We start from the raw sequence: 26433 nt of genomic DNA, 5'->3' as shown, positions 1-26433 counted from the left end.
GTCCTCACTTCACATCATTCACTTAAATCTGTTTTACTGCAACAAGCAAAGTAAGATGACTGGCCAAGATTAGGATGCATGATGAGCATTCTCTAGAGATTCTTAACCTTTAAGAAAAATATAGTATTATTAATCAAAAAAAGTACCAGGATAAAGAAAAAGCAGTGGGGAAACCAGAACTCCTAGAAGCTTTGTTGAAGATAGAATCTACACTGGCAAAAAGGTTGGAGAAGGGAGATAAAGAAACCTGGGTGAGATAACTTTCTGGTTACTGGGAGAAAGTGTATTTATGTGAAAATAATGTTGACCTCAGAGCAAGAGGACCTGGATTTGAATCTAGGCTCTGTAATTTACTACCTTAGACAAGTCACTGAACCTCCGTGGGCCTCAATTTCTTCATATGTAAAATCAGAGGTGGGTGCTATATGGACTCTGAAGTTCCTACTGCATCTAAGTTGATGATCCTATAATCTTTTTTTGTGAGGCAATGAGAGTTAAGGGTTAAGTGACTTGTCAAGGGTCACATAGCTAGTAAGTGTTAAGTGTCTGAAGCTGGATTTGAACTCAGGTACTCCTGAATTCAGGGCCAGTGGTTTATCCACTGCCCCACCTAGATGCCCCCGATCCTATAATCTTGGGACCTGAAAATGAACTGAGAAGGATGAACCTCTCCCCAAAAGGACATAATTCCAAATATTAAAGGAGCTCTCAGGGAAGTGACTAATGAAGTTTAGCTTAGAGTTTGCAGAAAGAAAAAACAGATGCAGCTCTATGGCAGAAATCCCACTTCAAGGCCAAGAAAGGGACGACTTACAATGGCTTCTAGAGGTGCTCCACTTCTAAATAATAAAGCAGCATTTTATCTCAGTGTCTGCCCTTTATGATGCCTGAAATAAAGGAAGTTATGGAAGAGAGAGGCTGGACTAAGATGGTCTTCAGGGTCCCCTCCAGCTTTAACATTCTATGAGGCAATAAAAGGATATGGACCGATGGGAATTTGGGTGACTATTCTAGCCTAAAAAAGGCCTCTCAGGATTCTGGGATGCCTCTACTAGAAACCTGAATTCCTGTTACCAGCTGGGGGTCTTTAAGGGAATCTTTTATTGTCCAGAGGGATGACAATCAGTATGTCTAGCCAGCCCTTGAAACTATGAAGGAAGAAGCTATTTGCATTCAGAGAAAGAACTGCTAAATAGAAGGCTGTATAGAATGGTTTTACTTATGTGTATGTGTATATATATATATATATATGCATGTATATATGTATGTATATATATATATATATGGGGGGTTGTGAATATATATGTATATATACAAATACACACAGACATGTCTAATGGTAGCCATCCCTTGGACTGGGGTTGGGGGGTTGGGGAGGGAGGGAAAAAGAAAATTATGTGATCACTATATCATATATTTAAAAGGAACAGTAAGTTGTACATAATAGACTTACAGATTCACTTGCAATCTTTTTTTTCCTATTCTACTATGTTATGGAAATGCTTGTTTGATTTCTTAAATTCAGAATAAGTAAACAAAGAAATAAATGAAATTGAAAAAAGTAAATAAACAGCACCAAGAATCCACAATTTGTTTAGCCATTGCCCAATCAATAGTATCTATTTTGTTTCCCTATTGTTTCCTTCAAGCCTCAGCTAAAATCCAACCTTCTGTATAAACCCTTTCCCAGGGCTCCTTAATCTTATTCCCTTCCCTCTGAGACTATTCCTAATTTATGTTGTACATAGTTTGTTTGTACATAGTTGCTTGTATATTGTCTCCTCCATTACAGTGTAAGCTTCTTGAAAGCAGAGACCATTCATTCATTCATTCATTCATTCATCTACCTTCTTAATTGTCTGTCTGTCTATCCCTCCCTCCATCCCTCCATCCCTCCATCCCTCCATCCCTCCATCCATCCATCCATCCATCTTTTTCTTTCCATAGCATTTTTTATATCCCCATGCTAAGGACGTTGGCTGGCACATAGTTGGTGCTTAATAAATACTTGTTGAATGACTCATTCTTTCCACTTCTTTGCTACCATAAGTAGTGACAATTTAATTTTGTGCATGTGAAGAGTTTTTTTCTTTCCAATGACCTGCTTGCTCTGTATGAATGACTAGTAGTGGAATCTTTGGGTCAAAGAATATGAATATTTTAGTCACTTTATTTAATAATTCACAATTGCTTTCCAGAATGGTTGTAGCAATATATAGCTCTGGTAGCAATCCATTAGCATGTAGTACTAATAGTACAGCTATATGGTACAGTGGGTAGAGTACTGGGCCTAGAGCTAAGAAGACTCATCATACCGAGTGCAAATCCAGCCTCAGACACTTCCTAGCTCTGTGACCCTGGGACAGTCACTTAACCCTGTTTGTCTCAGTATCCTCATCTGTAAAATGATAGGGAGAAGAAAATGACGAACTATTTCAGTGTCTTTTCCAAGAAAACCCAAATGGGGTCCTGAAGAGTTAGACATGACTGAAACAAATCAACAACTTACCTTTTCATAGATTTCTTTTTCATCAATGACAGCCATTAAAACCAAATATCATAATAAGTCAAACTTAGGACCAGAATTTCTAGTTGCTATGTCACAAAGTAGTTAAGATTTTTAAAAAATGATGAAGCATATTTAATCACATTGCTTTCACTAAATATTTCTATTAAAGTGAACAAAAGTTTTATAACATTAACAAATACTATGAAATTACTTATAAAATAGATTTTCATTTCATCTTTATTCCATCTTTTGAAAATGTCTATTTTGCATATGTTTGATGTTATAATTATTCAAGCAGCATTGTATGCATATGTTTTGTAAATTGAAAAATACACAACTATTAGCAGTGTGTGCTTGAATTATTTTTACTTATAGGAATGTTTGAGCAAAAGAGTTTGCAGAGCATTTCTTTAGGGTAAAGAATGTAAGATTTCCATGGAAAGGGGTATATATATATATATATATATATATATATATATATATATATATATATATTTTTTTTTTTTTTTTTTGGTGAGGCAATTGGGGTTAAGTGACTTGCCCAGGGTCACAAAGCTAGTAAGTGTCAAGTGACTGAGACTTGATTTGAACTCAGGTCCTCCTGAATCAAGGGCCAGTGCTCTATCCACTGCGCCACCTAGCTGCCCCTTGATCGATCAATCTATCTATCTATCTATCTATCTATCTATCTATCTATCTATCTATCTATTGCACATAGCACAACGCCTTGCACATAGTCAGTACTTAATACACTTGTTGTGGTAATTCAGAGGAAACTAACATCAAACTCAACTGTCTCAATTTGGAGAAACATTATTAAACCGGATCTGATGTCATAGCTATCCTGTACATGTTGAATATATGTAGAATCTACTATGTGTTAGGCACTATAATCAATGCTTTTATATCTCAATTGATCTTCATGACAATTCTGAGAGGTAGGTGCTATTATCATGTCTTACATTTGAAAAAAATCGAGGGAGGCAGATGTTAAGTGAATTATCCATAGTCACACAGATATTAAGTATCTGAGGCTGGATTTGAATTCAGGTCTTCCTGACTCCAGGCCCAGCAATCTATCACCTGTCCTATCTAGTTTGCTGTTGTTGCTGCTCCAGCATTAGCATATGTGCACTTGGAGAGCCCTGGGTAGAATGTTGTTAAAACATCTAAGACCATAAATCTGCATTGGCCCCGTGGCAGCTAGGTGGCTTAGTGGATAGAACACTGGCTCTGGAGTCAGGAGGCCCTGAGTTCAAATTCGACTTCAGACATTTGACACTTACCATCTGTGTGACCTTGGGCAAGTCACTTAACCCCCATTGCGTCAGACATCTAGGGTCATCTCCTGTTGTAATCATGTATATCTTCCCACTGGACCCAAATGGATCTGGAGGAGCGAGTGAGGCTAGTGACTTTGCACAGCCCTCCTTCACTTAAATCCAGTTCACTGCAATTCATAACATCACTTCCTGATATCATGGTCCTCTTCCAAATGAAGGACCAACAACAACGATCACTGGCCCCATAGCACTGCAAAGATCATACAATTGAAGGAGTAGCAAGACCAAACCCTTCAAAGGCTGCTGTCCTAGACCTCACTCTCTACTCTCAGAACATCAGTGCTTGAAGTAAGGGACTAGTTTTTGTTTGCTTGCTTTGTTTTTATCTCTAGCACTTAGCACTGTGCTGAGGATGTAGGAGGTACTTCTCTGCTTCTATGCCCAGGGCCTAGCTACCACAGGCACTTAAGAAATACTTGATGATCAATTGATGGATTGAATTATAGTTGGTATTTCTGTCTGGGATGGGTTGGCTCGGTGCAGCTAGGTGGTGAGGTAGATAAGGTATACGGCCTATACTCAAAAAGATCTGAGTTTAAATCCAGCCTCAGACCCTACCTGTGTGACCCTGGGCAAGTCACTTAATCCCTACTTGCCTCAGTTTCTTATCTGTAAAATGGGGACACATTGGAGAAGGAAATCACAAACCACTCTGGTATCTTTGCCAAGAAAAGATAGAGTCCTATGTGACTCAAGAACAAGAACAAGAACAACAACAACAACAAGAGTTGGCTACAAATGGAAGCAGAGGTCCCTTTCAGCTCAAATTCTGTGATTCTGTCACCACTCTCCTCAAAGATGAGTCATCTGGGGAAGTTTTTGTTCCAAGAGCAGCAGAAACACGTTCTCCTGTCCACCTCCAATCACTGCAGGGCCCTAGCCTTCTGATAGCCACCCCATGAATGGAAAACCAATTAAACAGACCAGTGGTCTGCCAGATGAGCATCACCAAAAGCTTTTGTACTTTCTTAGAAATGAATTCTGTCCTGGGTTATTCATTGTGTGGCTGAATTTATCGAGAGCATTCACAGCCTTCTCCGTAGGAGGGGCCCCGATTTTGTCTGCCTTGTAAAACAGACAGATAGCGAAGTTTCACAAAGGAAACATGACTTATTTATACTCCTAAGACAGTTTTGTTGTTGAAGTTTATTGGCTGGTCGTGTTTCAATAGGATCTAAAGCCCAGGTCTGTGCCACCTGTGAATGCATGCGTACAGGCTGGTGTGTGTGGGGGTGCTGCCAGGGCTTATCCCACTCTGCTGTCTGTCCTGCTCTTTCCACTCACAGCCCATACCTCTCAACACTTTATTTTTATAGTCTTTGCTTCACTGATCTGGACTCATGAGGGTTAAGGGTTTCTGCAAGAAATTAATATTTTAGATAATCGAAGCATGCTTTAACAGAGTAATTTATAAGAGAAGGATCTCTGCATAGGGGAAACATGTGGCTGGGTCCTGATTCTGCTTCTGCCCCTTCTAACCTGTTGGACCTTTGTCATTTCATCTCTGGAGGCTTTTGTTTCTTCATCTGGAAAATGAGAGTCTCTCCTGTCTCAAAATTCTATGAAGGTAATCCTCTAACCCTAAAATACAATAAAATATTAATATATTAAAAGCACACATATTTAAAATATAGAAACAGAAAATAGGAAATAAATATAATAAATAAAAATAAAATAAACAAAATATAAACCAATATAATAAATATAAAATAAGTATAATAACCACAAACACAAAATAAATATAAACATAAAAATAAAATATAAAATATAAAAATAATTAATAAATTTAAAATAAAAAATAACCATTTAAGGAAAATCTTTTTAAAATGCATTGTATATTTATTGATCTGCCTATTAAAAAGATGATAGGATCTGTGACTCAAAGGAAGATCAAGATTCTAAGAGGTGCAGGGAGAAGGGATTGTTTTCCAGAGATACAAAGTCACCTTTTCTTAGAGGTGGGAAATACAATACTGGGTTGTAGGAATAGAAAGTAGGACAAAGTATCTGGATCAATGAGTGTGTAGAGGGGAGGAGGCAGCCATGCTTTTGTAACGGTAGGGTTGGGGCCAGGTCATTAAAAAACTTTGAAGACCAGACTGAGACATTCATTTTTATTTTATTCTGCAGGTAATAGGAAGCCATTGAAACTTGTTGAGTGTGTGTGTGGGGGGGGGGTAGGGATTGATGTGGTCCGATGCTCTGGAAGATGATTTTGTCACCTGCAACAAGGATGAATTAGAGAGGAAAGATATGGGAAGCTGGTGGATTGGCAAGTGATTGGCTATGGGGAAAATGAGGGAAAGGGAAGATTCAAGGATTACATGGAGAAAAGTTTTCAGGGGAGGTAAAGAATAGACTCTTGATTTCATAGGTAATTTAAAGGGGATTCGCATTGTGGAAACCTGCTCCACTGATGAAGATCAATAACTTAGCTATAATTTAGACATTTGCTTGGGAAATGGTCAAAGGAGATAAAAATGGGAATAGTTAGTGTTAGAAGGGGTATATGGAAGATGGGCACACTAACGCTTGGCAAGGCTATGAATTAGGACAACCATTCTTGAAAGCAATTTGGAATCATGTAAATAAAGCTGCTAAAATGTCTATACTGTTTCATCCAAAGATTCCACTGCTAGGCATATACCTCAGAGAGGTCAGTAACAAAATAACAAAAAATAAAAACAAAAATATTTCAGATAAACCCAAAATATCTATCGCTGTACTACTTGTAGTAAACACACACACACACACACACACACACACACACACACACACACACACACGCCCTGAAAACAAATGAGGTGCCCATTGATTGAGGAATGGTTAAACAAATTTTGGTACATGAATGTAATGGGATATTGTTGTTATTGTTTGTCCTTCATTCTCGAAGAGGACCATGACATCAGGATAATATCATGACTTGCTCTGAATTGGATTTAAATGAGGGAGTGCAAGGTCACAAATCTCACTCTCTCCTCCAGAGCCATTTGGCTCCAGTGGCAAAATATACATCAGGACCACTGGATGTTTAAGGAGATTGGAGTTAAGTGACTTGTTCAGGGAGACACAACTATTAAGTATCTGAAGTGAGATTTGAACTCAGGTCCTCTTGACTCTAGGGCCAGTGCTCTATCCGCTGTACCTTCTAACTGCCCTAAATGGAATATTACTGTGCTACTTGAAGTCATGTGTATAAGGGATATGGAAAAGCCTGGAAAGACTTTTATGAACTGATGCAGAGTGAAGTAAGTAGAACCAGGAAAATAACATATACAATGATTACAGCAATGTCAATGAAAAAACAATCCTAAAAGAATTGAAACTGAATATTCTGAAATTATAAAAACAAAACTTGGTCCCTAAGAGGAGATATGACAAATTTCTTCTCCCTTTTGTGGCACCCTCCTCACTCCTTAGCAGAAGTGGGGCATGTTGGTTCACAGATATAAACTACATATAATATTAGATTTTTTTCAACGTATTGATTAGTTTTGCTGATTTTTCTTCTTCTTTTTCCTTTTTAAAAAATTACTGCTATAATGGATGGTTTTCTAGGAGAGGAAAGGAGGAAGGATCTAGAGGGAATCTAGGTTATATAACAAAAAATATTTTAAAAACTATTTAAAGAGAAATTTCCTGGAGAACAGAGACATTAAGATACTTTCCCTTGATCATATACCCACTATGTGTCAGAAGCATGACTTACCCAAATGGTTCCCCACCCTTTTTAAAAATAAGTTTTTATTGATACTTCCTATTTTTATATTACCACAATTTCCCCCATTCCTCCCTTATCTCTACCAGAAAGCAAATATAACAAATAACATATAACAAATTTAAGGAAAAAAAAGAATATTATTAATATATCAAAAACTGAAAATATATATACTGTAAAATACTTGTGGACCTCCTACTTCTGGAAAGGGGTAGGGTGTGGGTGTTTTCTCATATCCTTGATTTCTAACCATTTTTCTTTTTAATTTCTTTTTTGTTGTTGTTCTTTCCATTTACATTGTTTGTAATCATTGTGTGTATGTATATGTGTGTTTATATTTTGCTGCATCAGTTCATATAGATCTTGCTTCTCTGAATTCATCATGTTTGTCATTTTTTTAAAGCATAGTCATATTCCATTACATTTATGTACTCCAATTTGTTTAGCCATTTCTCCATCAATGGCCATACAACTTGTTCCCTATCATTCAAAGAGTGGCTCTATAAATATTTCATAATATATAGACTTTCTTCTTATCAGTGGTCTTCTTGGAGTTTAAGCCTAGATATGGAATCTTTGGATCAAAGGATATGAACAGGTTAGGGCACTTTATTTGCCCAATTTCAAATTACTTTTCAAAATAGTTGTAGCGATTCACAGCTCCACCTACAATGCACTAGTGTGCCTGTCTTCCCACAACCCCTCCAACATTGGCTACTTATATCTTTTGTGGTATTTGCCAATTTGCGGGGTATTAGGTGAAGTCTTAGGTTGTTTTGATTTGCATTTCTCTTAATTGATTTGCAACATTCTTTCAAATGGTTGTTAATAGTTTGCTATTCATTTAAAAAGCATTAATATCCTTTGACCTCTTATTTGTGAATGGCTTTTAGTTTTATACATGTACACATCTATATGCATATATAGATAAATATATATGTATAACATCACATGTATACATATACGAGTATATACATACATATATATGTATGTGTGTACATACAAATAAACACATAATTGTCTATACATGCTAGCTACAAAACCATTATTAGAGAAATTTGATACAAAGATTCCCCCCCATTTTATTTGTGCAAAAGATTTTCAGTTTCATTTAATCAGTTATCTATTTTATCCCTCATTTCTATCTATTGATTGGTTAAGAATACATCTCCTATCCATAGGTTTGGAAGTTATATGATATGCTTCTCTTCTAATTTCATTTTTATGGTATGATCTTTAGCATCAAGGTAATGTATCCATTTAGAATTTATTGTAGGATTGTTGTGCTTTTTGAAATCTTCTGTATACTATTAATAATTTTTGTCTCCTCTCTCATTGTCATGCTATTATCTTAAAAATGAACAATAACAGGGGCAGCTAGGTGGTGCAGTGGATAAAGCACCGGCCTTGGATTCAGGAGTACCTGAGTTCAAATGTGGCCTCAGACACTTGACACTTACTAGCTGTGTGACCCTGGGCAAGTCACTTAATCCCCATTGCCCCACAAACAAAACAAAACAAAACCCCAAAAATGAACAATAACAACAATCCCAAACTCAAAAGTAGCTTGGGAGAGTGGTAGGTCTCTGCTTTTGAACCTTGGCCTATGATTTGCCAGCTACATGACCCTGGATGAATCACTCCATCTCTCTGAGCCTCAGTTTCTTCACTTGTAAAACAGGGATGATACCAGCACTAACACTGCTAGGTTTATATCCCAAAGACATCTCCAGAAAGAGAAAAAGACCCATTTGCACAAAAATATTTCTAGCAGCTCTTTTTGTGGTGACTAAGAATTGGAAATTGAAGAATGCCCATCCATTGGGGAATGGCTGAACAAACTGTGGTATATGATGATGATAGATTATTATTGTGCTATAAGAAATGACAAGCAGGATGTTTTCAGAAAGGCTTGAAAAGACTTGCATGAACTGATGTATAGTGAAGTGAGCAGAACCAAGAGAACATTGTACACAGTGACAGAAATATTGTTTGATGAAGAACTGTGAATGACTTAGCTATTCTCAGCAATATAATGATCCAAGACAATATGAAAGGACTAATGATGAAGCAGACTATCCACCTCCAAAGAAAGAACAGATATTGACTGAACACAAACTGAAGCATGCTATTTTTCACTTTCTTTCATTTTTCTTTTATTCAAATTTTTTAATAGAAAATGACCAATATGGTAATGTTTTACATAATTGCACATATATAACCTATATTTGCTTACTGTCTCAGGGAAGAGGGGAGGGAAGAGAGACAAGGAAAGAGAAAATTTGGAACTCAGAACTTTAAATAAAAATGTTTATTATTTAACAAAAGAAAAAACAAAACAGAGATGATAATTGTACTTAATTTTTTTGTGTGTTTGAGAAAACCTTTGAGAAAGAAATGATGGTATGGTGAATAAAGTGCTAGACTTGGAGTTAGGAAGATCTGGGTTTGAATTTCACTCTAGACAACCTGTGTTACAATCTGTGTAACCTTGAGCAAGTTATTTCTCTTTTCTGGACCTTACTTTCCTTATCTGTAAAATGAGGGGATTGAACTTGCTGACCTTTAAGGTCCTTTCTGTTTCTAAATCTCTAAATGTTCAATAGAAGTTTATTAATATTACTTATTGCTGTCAGTGTGCCAACCTGGAGTAGTTATCTCCAGTCTCCCTTTCCTCCTCCCATTCTTATTGGCTGTTTCTTTACTGCTGTGGACACTACAGCCCCTAAAGACATCAATACAGAATTCAATCATCTGATAAGTATTTATTAATCAGTCAATAAACATTTATTAAAGTCCATCTAGGTGCCAGGAGCTAGGGATACAAAGACAAAACCCAAAACAGTCCCTGCCCTCACAAGGCTTACCATCTACTGGGAATGTGGCAGTGAAACAAAGGATCTCAATTCCATCTCAATAGAATGAGTCAGTTCCAACCTGACTATTTCCTTGTTGAGGTGCAAAGCCTGTAAGGGCTTAGTTAGTTTACATGGCTACACATTACTATGTATGCTCCGTACCTGAGATCACAGCAGACAGAAAGTTTATTCCAAATGTGCCAATCCCCATGATCTAAATACCAACAGACAGAGTGTGCTGTGCAGAAATGGTTCCCTTGGAGCCACTCAGTGGATAACGGATGGACTTCGTGGATAAATTCTGATGCACGAGCTCTCTGTGATAACTCTCACAAAGCCCTTCTGTTCACTGAGTAAATGATATCCATGCACAGCAGTTTCAGCAGTAAATTGCCTCACTGAAGGATAACTATTTTTAGGCAGCCATAAAGGTGGGTTTTTTTTGTAGGGGGGGGCATGGTATTGACTTTTCCAAACTTGAGGCCTGGGGATAGATTCCGCTGAGTGGTTCCTCTACTCCCTTCAATATTGGCAAACTCGTTCCTCTTTCTCAGACTGGCTTTGAAGAGGGAAAGAAGAGAGGATGAATTTAGGCAGGAGAGAGACTCTGCGTGCCAGGTAGATTGCATGTATTTTGATTCTATCTTGGGCATATGAGCTGTTTTGCAGACATGAGCAGAAAGAGTACTTGTTCTGGTCAGAGAACTTGGGTTCAAATGCTGCCTCTGATGCTTACTACCTGTGTGACTTTGAGGAAATAACTTACTCTCTCTTGCCCTCATTCTCCTCTTCTGTAAGAAGAGGCATTGCATTTTACAGTGCAGGTCTCTAACAACTCTAGCTCTATGATCCCAAGACAATATGCTTTTTGTATACTGTGTGTGTGTGTGTGTGTGTGTGTGTGTGTGTGTGTGTGTGTGTATGTGTAGAATGCTTGTAAGTAAACTTAAGGCACTTAATTTCAGGTGTGATCTCAGTTTGTGATTGAACCAAGATTTCTTAGGAACAGCAACAGTAACTAACACTTCAAAATGTGCAAAACATCAAATTTTAATGAAAGATCACAACAGCCCTGGGAGGTAGCACCTCTCAGCATTAGTACTCCCCTTTTATAGATGAAGAAACTGAAGCTCTGAAGAGTTAAGTGACTTATCCAGGAGCACCAGGTTACTAAGTATTGAAAGTCAGTTTAAGAGGTGCAATTTAAAGGAAGGTCAGCAATCTACCCACCATGCCATGCTGAGGTGCTCCTCATCAATGAATTATCAAGAATATTTATGTAACACCAACTTTAACAGCCCCTCTCAACAAGACTCTATATGGTTAATGTGTCTCTAAGAGAGAGGGAATAAAATTTTGGGGAGCATTAACTGTCATGTTAAGAGAGGCTGTGTGAGGTACTAAGAAAATTTCTTCCTGAGACACTGTGTAAATCAACTGTTAAGGAGGAAAAAAAGTTGGAAGAGACATTTTGATAGAACAACCTTTACCTCTTATTTTTTGAAGACATTATTAAGAAAATTCCTTAGAGACTTGATTTTTTATTCCACATTTCTTTCCCCTGCTTTTGGAGATCAGAGAAGTGACTCTGGCTATGAACTTTACTCAATGCAATGTATTGTACATAATTATTTATGGCCTTGTTTGATTATGTACTACCATAATAAATTGTAAATACTGTAACATTGATGTTGTTTAAGCTTATGAGACCAGGGGATTTGAGACACAGAGAAGAATCAAGAAGCAAGATCATATGGGGAAAAATTTTATGGTTTATTAATAAACTGTGGTGGGGGCTCTTAGCTAACTGATTAATGAGAAAGATAACACATTTCTATTAATTTTTGAAAAAATATCAGCACATAGATAGCCCTTCATTATCTTAGAAACCAAAATGAGAATTAATAAGGAAATATACCAGTAGCAGTTAGAGAGGGGTGAAAGTTGGTGTGGTAGTTGAATAACTTATTGTACAGCATGGTTGGGCAAGTAGGTGGCACAATGGATAGAGTGCTGGGCCTGGAGTCAGGAATTTTTATCTTCCTGAGTTCAAATCTGGCCTCAGACACTTATTAGTTGTGTGACTCTGGGTAAGTCACTTAACCTTGTTTGCCTATAAAATGAGCTAGAGAAGGAAATGGCAAATTTCTCCAGTTTCTTTGCCAAGATAAACCCGAATTGGGTCACAAAGACTCAGACATGACTGAAAACTACTGAACAGCAACAATGACAAACAAAATTGTACAACATAGCCCCAAAGACCTCGCCCTATAGGTGGGAGTCATATCCCTCGCAGCTCAAGTTTATTACATAATGGGCTTAGAGATTGTGACAGTGGAGAGATTAGAGACTTTACTATTATTAAAGACCAAATCATTTATATATCTCTGTAGTGGTTTATATTTGTCTAATGGAGTTTTCTCTCATTTTCTTAAAACAAACAATGAAACACTAGAGAACTTTGGACTAGACCTGAATTAAGAACTGGACCAACATACCTTTCAGACCTCAATTTTGCCTCCCTGTAAAATGAGGGGTAGAGTACAAGGTTTCAAAAATTCCTCCCAGCTCTCAATGTGATGTTATTATGCACCTGCCCTTATTGCTGCTGTCTTCCCTCTGTTGATTATCTTCAATTTATCCTGTATGTTTCTTGTCTCAGCATCCCTGGCACATTATATCCCTCATTAGACTGGGGATTCTTTAAAATTAGGGACTGTTGTTCTGGTGGGGGTTTTTATTTTTATTTTTCTTTGTATCCCTAGCACTTAGCATAGTGCCTAGAACATATATACTTGTTGACTTACTACATAAACTCAGTTGTATAAATGAGTATTTTTAATAATTTCCATCAAAACAAGTTATTTTATTAGGTAAATTATTTATTTCTTACTGGTGTCCAACCTTCCAAAAGAGAGGAAAAATACTACAGAAATCACATAAAAACTGCCCCTTCCCTATTCTACTTTTCCCAGTTATGTGCTTTAGAGCCCTGTATCTCTTTGGTTAGATTGGCTCAGTCTGAGAATATATTACTTTTCAGTTTTTGCTCTTTTCCCAAGTCTCTTTCCTTCTTCATTTCTTCAGGATTATGAATTTGAATTAACATCCAGCTCATCTTTCACTCAGTTTTGCTACCAAGCCTTCCACATTTCTTCTTACTGAAAATTTCCCCAGACTGTCAGGAGCATCCCCTCTGCCTTGTGTGAGCCTTTTATAAAATCTTCTGTTTACAACTGGGAGACAGGTAGATGTCTAGCTGGTACTCAACAATCTAGCAAGCACTTTCTTCCTGCCAGTATCAGTCAACACTTCCCTGACTTTGAATTTGAAAAGGGAAAGAAGAAATGCTTGTGTTCAGGAAAGAGACCAAGCAGGCTAGATATCTAATCTGTCCTGTGAAGTGTGTATTGAGAAGTATGCTTTGAGAAAAAAAAAATCAGTGAATCAAAAGAATTTTGTTTTTTTAAAAATTATTTTGATGATTTTCTGAATGTTTTTGATTTCTCCAATCCTCTTGGCTAGTCTGGAAATGATTTAAGATATAGCCTAGCATAAGAGCTTGAATATTGGACTTGGAATTTGGAAGAACTGGGTTCAAATTGTGCATGTATTAGCTATGTGTTCTTGGACAAATCACTGAACCTTTCTGAGGCTAAGAGAATTTTCTAAGACTCTAAGCTGTAGACGAGTTGGTATCTGCATAGGTGGTCCAACTGCATAGGTTGTTCAGGTATGAGTTAACCTTATAGTATTACATAAATGTGAGCTCCAACTTCCCTTAAGGAGGTGTTGGTCTGTTTTTAGTGTATTTGTGGGGTCAGTCATCCGACCAACATGGTTTTCTTTTTCCCTATTCACACTGGTTCCTTTCCTCCTCTTTACATACTACCTTCGATGTTGTTGTTCATTCACATCCAACTTTTTGTGTTGTTCATGGGAATTTCTTGGCAAAGATACTGGAGTGGTTTGCCTTTTCCTTCTCCAGTGGATTAAGGCAAACAGAGGTAAGTGACTTGTCCAGCATCACACAGCTACTAAAGTTTCTGGAGGCTGGATTTGAACTCAGGTATTTCTGACTCCAGGTCTAGCACTCTATCCACTGAGTCATCTAGCTGCCCCTATCTTTATTGAATACCAGTTTGGAATGTATAGTTAAGAAGCTACTGTTTCCATTTCCCTTCTGGAATTTGACCTTGCTTTGCCTTCAAGTATTTGGACCTTTTATGTTTCTTGATATATAGGAATAAGCAAGAGATAACAGTGGTGTCTGTTAGAAATCTGTCTCCCAGGTTAGCATATGAATGGGGAAACAGGAAATGCTCTTAGAAAATAGCTCCCTGAGCATGTGAAAGATAAGTTTCTAGATACTGTCAAGGGGAAATAGATGACTATTAAAGGAAAAATAGGGTGATTTTGGTTAGAATTTTGGCTAGGCATAGCAGATTACATACTATAATGGTAGATTTCAAATATGGCAGTTTCACTATTGTCAATATCCTACACTGATGCCTCAGCATGGAGATGGTGTAACACATAGAGGGAGTATGAGGCTTGGAGTCAAAAAGACCTACCTGAGTTTGAATCTTTTCTCGGATTTTTATTGTGTGACCAAATGCCTAGTCTCAGTTTCTTCATTTGTAAAATGGAGATAATACTACTACTTGTAGCAGTCTATTCATCCAGTTGTTGTGAAAATAAAATGAGATAATTTATGGAAGATGCTCTGTCAATTATGGATGCTACATGCCAGTTGTTGTTCTTGTTATCATTATTATCATGTCAGGGACATGACCTTGACTTCTTGAAGTGTCTGTCAATGGCGCATAAGCAGATTCTGTGAAATTGGAGAGGTACCAGTGTTGTCTGAGAAACCATCTAGGAGCATTTGGAGAGACTCAGATTCTGATTGTGTGGCTTGTAGGGATGTGCGCTTGACCAATGATCTCCCTTCAGACCGGAAGAATCTAAGACCTAATTTAGGAGTCATTTCCATTTTTGTTTCCATTTTCTTGTTGGTTGAGGGGCTTATGTAAGTCCCTCTAGCCTGGCTGTCAGGACTGGGGACAAGTCCTCAGACAAATGCCTGCTAATTGCCTGTCAATTGTTCTGGTCTCCTTATCTTTCTCACCTTCTAATTGTTGTTTTTATAGTCCTGGTACTTCAGAGAGAGGAGCTTCACTGTGAGCATCTTTTGGGGAGGCAATACGGGTACATAGGACTGAGCATGTAGAGCCTTTTCTCATCTGTTTAGGCTCTGGACCCAACCCTTGGTCTTTCTTAGTCTGTTTAGCAATCTCTGTGCATCCGGCTAATTGCCCAATTGGCTCCCTTTGGCAATAGAGATCCAGTCTACCTTCTCTTGCTTTTAAATAAAGCCCACAGAAGCTTGTTTAGGCAACAAGCTTGAGAAATTTAGAATTTCTTTCTTCACTTAGGGCTTTCTCTCTTCTTACTAATTTATAAAGACAGAAAACCAAGGCAGAGAAGCCAAATAGTCCAAAATCTTTTCAAGAAAAAAATTAGGGTTCATTTGGAAGGAAATGCTTCTCTCACCAACAGAAAAAAACACATTAATAACAATTTTCAAGGCAATCAACATTAAACTAGGCGATATTGAAATTTTAGATGTACAAAAATTGCTATCAGATATAATTTTTGCATATTTTAAGAAATGATGCTGAGAAGCAGTGAGGAGTGGTAGATAAAGAGTTTGGCTTGGGGTCAGGATGTACTAGGTTTAAATCCTGTCTCTAATACGCACTACTTACCCTTGGGTAGATATATTACTTAATCTGTCAGTGCCCCCAGACCCTTCCTGAAGGCTCTAAGTTGCAATGTATACTCATAGAAGGAGTTTTCTCACTGGGACTTCCCTATGACAATGATGTCATAGGTCAGATCTGGTTCCCCAAAAGAAGAATGATCATAGATCTACAGCTTGAAGGGGTCTCAGAGGCCTTTTAGTCCAAACCCTTATTTTATGGATGAGGAAAGTAAGGCCCAGGAAGTTTAACTTGCTTACCAAAGATCATAAGTAAGTTTGAGGGGGGTGGTGGTGTGGTGGTGGTGGTGATGGGTGAATTTGAATTCACAGTCAGGTCCTATGACTTCATATTTCAAGGCCTTCTCATTGTGCCATGCTGCCTCTCAATGCAGTATAGTTTTCATAAAAAGACAATCCATTAGTGAAAAATGCTAGAACAATGAATGTAAGCCAATGGGGCTACATGGGGCCACATGGATTAGGGAATTTAGACATTTATCTGGATAATTAATCCCACCAAAAATACTTTGGCTTAAAATATCTTGTTAAATGAGGTATTTTCATCCCTGTAGTATAATCATCCAGATGTTTACCTTGATTCTACAGATGTTGACCTGGCCTGAGTTAGAAATCTGTATTCCCGGGTTAGAATATGAATAGGAAAATAGGAAATGCTGCTGGAAAAAAAGGCTCTTTTAGTGTGAAAGACAGTGAAAAAAGCAAAGAAAATGATCTCTTTATAGGGGTAACCTAAGACAAGTGAATCAAAATTACGTGAGGACATTTTGTGACCCAAGAAAATAGATCCCAGATTCAGGGAACTACCCTAAAATCAGGTCTGGGAAGAGACAACATCTGACCTTAGAAGAAAAAATTAAGGCAAGTGATGCCACTGCCCTCTGCCAGCCTCCCACGCCTTGCTTCGTTCCCTCCCTTTGGATGGTCATGCCACTCTTGATCAATTGTCTGAAGCAGCCCAGCTGCTCTCATTCTATCTCCTGGTAGTCCCTGGGTGCCCATCAATAGTCCCAGATAGTTGCCAGCTAAGAGGCAGGCTGCAGAATAAACAAACAGTACCTGGGAAATGTCAGTTAATGTCCAGCTTCTCCCGCTCCCCTCTCATCACTTTCTGCTCTGTTGCTCTCTCTCAACAGGTCTGAGAGACGCATTGGGCAGGCAGAGAGTTGCAAGGGTTGTCAAGAGGCAGATTTGTGTAGAATGGGAGAGGGGGAGAACTTAAAAAGTAATAGGGAGTGAGGGAAAAGTAAGAGGTACACAGGGGTTGGTTTCTCAGGAGGGGATGGCATTTAATTTTGTTAATCAAGGAAGAGTTGTTTATTCAGCTCATGGAGCAATGGTCTGTAAGAGATGAGTTGGACTCCCTTCAGAGCATTCAACTCCCAAGGTCAATAACAACTTGCCTGTAGCCACTAACCAAAGGAGGCAGTTAAAGGCTATCGTCTCCGTAACTTCTTACAGTTTTATTACATCCAGTATTTTTGCAGGTTCACCAATAGAAGCTGGCTGGACCCCCTTAAAGGAGCTGGGCCTCCTTTCCTTATTTGTTGCCTTGCACTGAATTATCTCATTCAACAATCAGCATGCTACAGCAGCCATTTAAACTCAGTTTTGGCAGAAAGGTGAAACTGTAATGGACATAAGAAAATGTTTTAAGTCTGAGCAAATAGATTTGGTTTTCATCATAACAACAATAAAGATGGGATTGGACTCATTACTTTCCTACCGACAGAGCACCTTGGAAATATTCTCCATAACCCTCACAAAACTGGTATTGTAGTTTTCCTAAAGGAAGGAAACAAGTATTTATTTTTATAATATCTATCTACCTATTTATCTATCTATCATGTATCCATTCATTCATTCATTTGTTTATTTGTATATTTATTTATTTATCTACCTACCTACCTACCTATCTATCTATCTATTTATTTTTTGGTGAAGCAATTGGGGTTAAGTGAGGTGTACAGGGTCACACAGCTAGTAAGTGTCAAGTGTCTGAGGCTGGATTTGAACTCAAGTCCTCCTGAATCCAGGGCCAGTGCTCTATCCACTGTGCCACCTAGCTGCCCCCCCTTTTTAAAAAAATATTTATCTATCTATGTATCTATTTGTTGGTGAGAAAATAAGCATTTATTTAGTGTTTACTATGTGCCAAGCACTATGCTAAGGCTTTTCCAAAGATTATCTCATTTTATCCCCACAAAACCCCTGGGAGGTAGGTGGTATTCTCCCCCCTCCATTTTTTTTTACAGTTAAAAAACAGAGGCAGAGGTTAGGTGACTTGCACAGGGTCACACAGTGTCTGAACCTGAATTTTAATTTAGAAGTAATGGTTGGGGTAGCTAGGTGACTCAGTGGATAAAGCACTGGTCCTGTATTCAGGAGGACCTCAGCTCAAATTCAGCCTCAGACACTTGACACTTACTAGCTGTGTGACCCTGAGCAAGTCACTTAACCCTCATTACCCTACATCCCCCCCCCCAAAGTGATTGTCTCAGGTTCTCTCATTTTGCAGATGAGGTAAATAAGGTCTCTCTCTGGGAGGTTATATGACTTAGGTACTAATAAGTAATTGATCAAGGATAATTCTATCCACTATACCAGAGGAGTCAAACACAGCTCAGATTAAAATGTAATTGGGAAATATTTAACAAAGTAATTAAAATACAATAGAATATAGATAATGTTAATATGTGGTTTTCTAAATTGATAAATGGCCCACAGGTATCCTTATGTATGGTTTAGTAATCCCATTTCTATTTGAGTTTGACCTTCTGCATAAAACCATACAGCTTCTTGAAGGCAGAGGACATGGGTTTCCCTTTTACTAGCTGGGTGACCTTGGCCAAGTCACTGACCCTCCAATTTACCCTGTATATATCTTGTCTGTACATAGTGTTTACATATTGTCTCCCCATTTGAATATGAGCTTCCTGAGGGAAGGGACTTCTTTTGCCTTTCTTTGGTTCCCCAGCACTTAGATCACTGTCTGGTATATATGAATAATTAATAAACTATTAATGAATACTTGTTGAGTGCTAGACTCTCTAGACCTCATTTTCTGCATCAATAAAATTAGGAATTGGCCTAGATAGCCTCTGAGGTCCCTTATGGCTTGAATCTATGATCTTAGAGCTGCTTTGCTAGAGAGACAGGGGACTATCAGTTCAGAATGTTGGCTTTAATGAAGTATCTTTGTTACAAGGGAGGACTCATTTGTTGGGTAAATCATTTCATTTCTCTGGGCCTCATTTTCCTCATCTGTAAATTACTTAGATCATCTCAATGCCCCCATTTCTAAATCCTCTGTGAACCATTATTTCACACTGAAATGCATTTGTGATGAAATATAGGTAGAAAGAGCCTTTATTAAGTGCTTACTAGGTGCCAGGAGGAATATAAGCTTCATGAAGGCAAGATCTGTCTTACATATCTACATTCCCAGTCCTTAACATAGTTCCTAGTACATGTTGTTGTTCTGTGCTGTCCAGCTCTTCATGACCCCATGCACTACAGCACAACGATACCATCCAAAGACACTGGAGTGGTTTGTCATTTCCTTCTCCAGTGGATTAAGGCAAACAGAAGTTAAGTGAGTTGCCCAGGGTCACACAGCTAGTATGGATCAGAGGCCATATTTGAACTCAGGTCTTTCTGACTCCAGGCCCAGAACTCTATCCAGTGAGCCACCCAGCTGCTTCCCCAGATATTTACTGTCTGTATGACCCTGGGCAAGTCATTTCACTCTGTATGCCTCAGTTTCCTCATCTGTAAAAAGAGATGGAGAAGAAACTGGCAAACTATGCCAGTATTTTTGCCAAGACAAACTCAAATGGAGACATGAAAATTTGGATATGACTGAAACAACTGAACAGCACCACCACCAATGGAATATTGACACTGACCAAAGGTTATCTCTTACTCCTGCCTTATGGCTGGACCACTTTATTTTCTCAGTCATATATTTCCTGAATAATATACTTATCTCCACTTCTCCCAAATCGGGAAATATTGCTTGTAATACCTAATTTATCCACTTACAAAGCTTTTGCAAGGAAAAGTACTTCACAAGCTATTCATATTTTAGAAATATCAGTGATTATTGTCAGTCTAATTACACATAGTAGGTGCTTAATAAGTGCTTGTTCCCTTCTCTTACCCCTTCATTTATTAAGTGCTTGCTTTTGAGGAGCCTACGTGTTAGTGGGGGTAGAGGGTAGGGATAGAGATAGCACACAGGGTTGTTGGAAAGTATGATGGAAGTGAAGAGGTAGTAATTGAAGGTGCCTGGTAGCCTGGGGCATGGTTTTGAAGTTCCCAAAGTCAGGAATAGGGGTGAGATGAAAATGAAGGCCAGATTGAGCCCTTCCACAAAATGGAGTAAAGGGAGAAAGAGAGGGAAGGAGAACTAGGAATACGGTAGGCACAGGAGGCCTGGAGTGGTGGGAAAGAATGGTAGCCTTTAAGATTCTCAGACACTTTTTATATGCTTTTTTCCTTTTTTTGTTCTTTTCCAAGGAAGATAAAACCTTCACTGAATTCAGCTAAGGAAAGATAAGAAGAGAAAGTGTAAGGAGAAGGAGGTGATACCCATTGTGGAAGGAAATGAATATTTAGGAATTAGGGATAAACACAGAGAAGTGGATTTTATGCTAGAAAGAAGTTGATAGAGATTAAGGGATTTGTGGCTCCCACCAAGAAGCTTTATTCAGCATGTCTCTATCACTTCCTTTTGTGATTTCTCAGATGTCTGGTCCTCCTTCCCCTCCATTTCTAGGCATCGATGGACTTCAATAGGAAACTCATGAGATTTAGAGTTGGAATGAAATCTATCAAATGGGTGACCTTGGGTGAGTTATTTAAAATCTCTGGACCTACTTCTCCTCATCTGTAAAAGGGGGGGATTGGGATAATTGAGTCTGGGTCCCTCCCAACTCACCTCATGAACCTCACTCCCTATACAGAGGGCATGACCTAGGGCAAGATAGATGAAATATATGAAAGGCAGGGCTATACAGGTAAAAGTTAATTTGAATTCAAATCTCAAGACTCCAACTCCTATGTACTTTAAAAAAAACACTTAGGCAGTGGGGTTGACTGTAAATTATGTCTTAAAGGGACATTGAACAGGGCCTCTTGTCCCTAGATGTTATGACTCCATTCCATTCCATTCTGTTCCATCCCATCCCACCCCATTCTATCTTAACGTCTTTAGAGTCTTTCCATTGCTTCTCTCCATCATTATAGTTTATTTCCTTTGAATGTCTCTTAAGCTTCTCTATCTTTCTGAGAGGTAGCATACTGTAGAAGGAAGGATGCTGGCTTTGGAGTCAGGAGAACTGAGCATTTGCCCTGGTCCTGTCATCACTAGCCACATAACCTTTGTTGGAACACTTTCCTTTGGAGCCTAATTTTCCTCGTCTGCAGAAGTGAGATAATAACTGTAATGCATCTTTCATGGGTTTGTTGTGAGGATCGAATTAGAATGTATGAAAAGTACTTTGCAAACCTTAGATCAATATCAGCCAAATCTTGACTGTATCCCTTATTAAAATGCCAATACCCCTGGTGAAAGGAGAGAGACTGTGTGTTGGTGACCTATCTTCTTATCAGCTAACACGTTCATGGAGATTATGTAATATCTTGTCCATTTCTTTTCAAATTCTGGGATTTTTTTGACATTAACATTTTCATTGATGTAAACTTCCTGAGGGCAAGAAACTATTCAGGTTTCACTTTTGTATCCCTGGACTTAACATAGTGCCTTGCATATAAATATTTACTGCATTGAGTTGAATTGCAGTTGATAAACTCTTAGTGCCCCTTAGGGGTAGAAAAAAATCCCCCCCCAAAAGAAATTCTTTAAGTATTTCCTAAATCCCTATATGAGATGCAAATTTTTCTGTAAAATGACAGATGGAAGATAAAAATGGGTGTCTTGACAGTGAACATGACCTTGATGCTTCAGTTCCATCAATTCCTTGGAGACATGAGCTTACTTGAAGATTATTCATTCCTATTTCCATATAGCCACATTCCCTGATTGAAATGTATAGCACCTTAAAGTTAAGGTAAAGCCCTTTGAAAAAGCTGGATACTCCTAGTTGTGGTCATGGGGCAACTAGAATACAGAATACTTATTTCCATGTTCATTAATTCTTTCAAATCTTTCTGGATTACTCAAGTGATTGTGTATTATCTATAACCCCTTCTCTGCCTGTCTAGAGTTGACATGGTATAGTTTAAGAGCATTGAATTAGAAATCAAGGGAGACCTCCATTTGAGTTTGAATCTAGGCTCTCACACTTACTACCTGTGTGACCAAGGGCAAAAATGTAATCTCTTTGAGTCTCAGTTTTCTTTTGTGTAAAGTGGGGATAATAATAAGCACCAACCTCACAGGGTTATTATGAGGCTCAAATGGATAATGTTTGCAAAGCACCATGGAGCCTTAAAGTGCTAAAGAAATGTTCCCTATTACTATTTTTCCTCAAGGTGGACTTCTGGGAAGCCCACCTTGAGCAATTAGCCAGAATTAAAAGGAGCTTTGGAGGTGACTATAAAGGCCCCAGTGACTGATACAGAGCAGAACGAAAGACTGAGCATCTATTCCTGTCCCCAGTGAAACATTTCTCCTCTTCTTTCCTTGAAATAGATTCCTTTTCTTTCCCTGAGTGCCTGGTATAGCTTCTCTGTGTCTACTTTCATAGTGTATATACAATGACAAAGCTAGACTCCAGATTTCTGTTGGGTACATTTTCAAACCTCCAAAGATGTTTCACCAAGCTTGGCAAAGATGTGAAAAAAAATCTAGCTTTATTTTTAAAAAAAGCTTCCATCAGATGGATCATAGGATCAAATATTTAAAGCTGAAAGGGATATTCATCTCATCTGGCTCCTTCATTTTACAGATGAGAAAATTGGGTTAGTTTCCAAGGCACCTAGGAGGCACAGTGGATAGAGCCCTCGATCTAGAATCAGGAAGACTTAAGTTCAAATTCGACCTCAAACATTTACTAGCTGTGTGACCCTGGGCAAGTCATTTAACTGCTTTCTGATTCAATTTCTTCATCTGTAAAAATGAGGACAATAATAGCATGTATCTTCTAGCATCGTTGTGAGGGTAAAATGAGATAATAAAATGCTTTGCAAGTCACAAAGTGCTATAATAATAATAATAATAGTAACTACTACTACTTTAAGTGACTTTTACAAGGCACGATTTGAACTTAGCTCCTCTGATTCTAAATCCAACAGAAAACTTTTTGTGGGTCTTCCGAGCATAATGGCTCACACTTCTTTAGACCTTTTATTTTATTATTTTGTTCTTTAGACCTTTTAAAGTTTGCCAGTTGATATACATAAATTAACCCATTTGCTTCTCCCAATAACCTTGCAAAGTAGGTATAATTAACATCCCCATTTCATATTTGGGGAAAAGGGATCAAAAGGGTTAAGTGATTTCCCTAGAGTTACATAGTAAGTATCTGAGGTGGGCCACTGGGAGGCACATTGGATAGAGCACTGGGCCTGGAGTCAGGAAGACCTGAATTCATATTTGGCCTCAGACACTAGCTGTGTGATGCTGGGCAGATCACTTAAAACCTGTTTGCCTCAGTTTCCTTATCTGTAAAATGAGCTGGAGAAGGAAATGGCAAACAACCCCTGTATCTGCCAAGAAAACCCCAAATGGAATGAGGAAGACTTACGCATGACTGAATCAACTGAACAGCAACAACAAAAGTATCTGAGGCAGAGTTTGAACCCAGGTCTTACTGAATCCTACTCCAGTGCTTGTTCTATGATCCCACACTGTTTCTCCCTCCCTGCTTAGTAACCAACTTGGTGAATGTCTTTGGCTAAAATAATCATTACCCAGTGGTAACATGGTAAGCCTCTGGGGGTGAAATTGTCTAGGCTGAAAATATACCCAATCCATTGCCAGATCTAGACTCAAGGCCTTTATGACTTGTTGGAAGCTGATAAGATGGTGTTCCTTGTGGTGTTGACTTGGAGAGCACAGGGTCACCTTTGCTAGGATGAGGCACCAGGATAGGAACTTAATGGAGTTCAGATGCAACAGAGACAGGAAAATTGATGAGAAGAACTTTCTTCACTACTCATCTATTAAAATGGTAACACACAGGGAGAGCTGCTTTGGGGAAGGACAAAAGTCATCCCAATTCACATCCTTGGAATCATCTTTGACTTTTCTCTGCCTCACATTCCCTAATGAATCAATTGTCAAGTCTTGTTGATTCCATTGGAATTCTATTATGCATTTCAGTCACATGGCCTTTACTTTAGCTCCAGATCTCATCTCTATCCATATTATTCCAGTCACCTTTTAATTGGGCTCCTTGTCTTCAGTCTCTCCCCTTTCCAATTCATTCTTTTTTTTTTGGTGGGGCAATGGGGGTTAACTGACTTTCCCAAGGTCACACAGCTAGTATATGTCAAGTGTCTGAGGTCGGATTTGAACTCAGGTACTCCTGAATCCAGGGCCAGTGCTTTATCCACTGCACTATCTAGCTGCCCCCCAATTCATTCTGTTGTTGTTGTTGTTGTTGTTGTTAGGCAATTGGGGTTAAGTGACTTGCCCAGGGTCACACAGCTAGTAAGTGTTAAGTGTCTGAGGCTGGATTTGAACTCAGGTACTCCTGACTCCAGGGCCGGTGCTCTATCCAGTGCGCCACCTAGCTGCCAGCTGCCCCCCCTCCCAATTCATTCTTAACACAACTGCTGAAATGGTTTTCTTAAAATCCATATCTGACCAAGTCGTTCCCTAGCTTCCTACTGTGTCTAGGATAAAATACAAACTTAATTCTGTTATTGAAAGCTTTCTACAACGTGGCTCCCACCTGCCTTTCCAGTCTTATTTCACAGTAGGTCCTTTCACACTCTCTTCATTTCAATCAAATGGGATTACCAGCTGTCTCCTGTACATGGAACTCCATCATCTGCCTCCCACCTCCATGCCTTTGCATAGGTGGTCCCTCTTTAATGGAATTCTTTTCTTCTCTTTTACCTCTTAGAATTCCCAGTTTCCTTCAAAGCCCAAATGGGGCATAACCTCTGACATGAGGGTTTCCTGATCCCCCCCCATACCTGTTAATTTCCAAGAGATCACTGGACCAGAGTTTGAGTCATGGTTCTGACTGTGTGACTTTGGGGAAATCACTTCACCTTTATGAACCTCAGTTTCCTCAGTGGTAAAATGAGGTGGCTGATCTGTGATGATCCCCAAGGTCCTTTAACACTCAATCTGAGCCTAGGATCCCTCTTGAAATGACTTTGTATATAATTTGTAACAACTTGCCTGAGTACATGGGAATCATGGTGGAAAACATAAGTTCCTTGAGGGCAGGCATTGTTATGTTTTCATATTTCCAGGGCCTGGCATGTAGCAGATGCTTAATGAACAATGGTGGATTTAGTCCATTCTTTGAGGGCTGGTTCAGGTGGGATTTTACCTCCTTCTCCTGAATGAATGCATTTAGGAAGTCAACAGGCATTAATCAAGCACCTACTATGTGCCAGGTGCTAGGCATAGAACAATGAGGGTGAAACAGCCCCTTCCTTAAAGGAACTTAAATTCTATTAAGAGGATTTCCCCCCCATAGCACAAGGTCAACACAGGAGACATAATAATGCAAAGGAAGTTCAAGAAGGATCAGTGCAACAGAGGATCATAAAAATCATTCAGATTCTAGCAAAACTCATTCATCTTACAGTGGAAAAGGCAATGACTCTGGAGTTAGAAGACCTAGATTCAAATCCTGCCTGATGTTGGGCAAATCTCAATTTCTCGGGGCCTCAGTTTCATCATTTGTGGGTTGTTGTCGTTGGGGTTTTTTTTTATTTTTTGGTGAGGCAATTGGGGTTAAGTGACTTGCCCAGGGTCACACAGCTAGTGTCAAGTGTCTGAGGCTGAATTTGAACTCAGGTCCTTCTGAATCCAGGGTGGGTGCTTTATCCACTGCGCCACATAGCTGCCCCTAGTTACATCATTTGTAAAGATGAAAGGGTCGGACTCAATAGACACCTGGACCCTTCCAGCTTTAGATGCTTGATTTTATGTGCTTTGGTAAGTATATCAGATAAAAAAGAGTAATGGTGGAAGGAGGTGGCATTGTGAATTTCTATTAATATATACTTTAATATGTAAATATTAATACTATTATATATTATGAATATATGAAATATGTTATTATATA

The 26433-nt window shown here is 38.7% G+C and overlaps 1 protein-coding gene across 1 annotated transcript in view; it reads right to left on the bottom strand.

The window, feature by feature from the left end:
- The window catches only part of KCNMB2 (potassium calcium-activated channel subfamily M regulatory beta subunit 2), a 325777-nt gene that overhangs the window by 275579 nt on the left and 23765 nt on the right, over positions 1–26433 (bottom strand). The window lies entirely within an intron of this gene.

This window comes from Dromiciops gliroides, chromosome 3, assembly GCF_019393635.1.
Source record: "Dromiciops gliroides isolate mDroGli1 chromosome 3, mDroGli1.pri, whole genome shotgun sequence".
In the NCBI taxonomy this organism is placed as follows: Eukaryota; Metazoa; Chordata; class Mammalia; order Microbiotheria; family Microbiotheriidae; genus Dromiciops; species Dromiciops gliroides.
The sequence above is the reverse complement of the archived record's forward strand: the minus strand, read 5'-3'. Positions and strand labels throughout refer to the sequence as shown.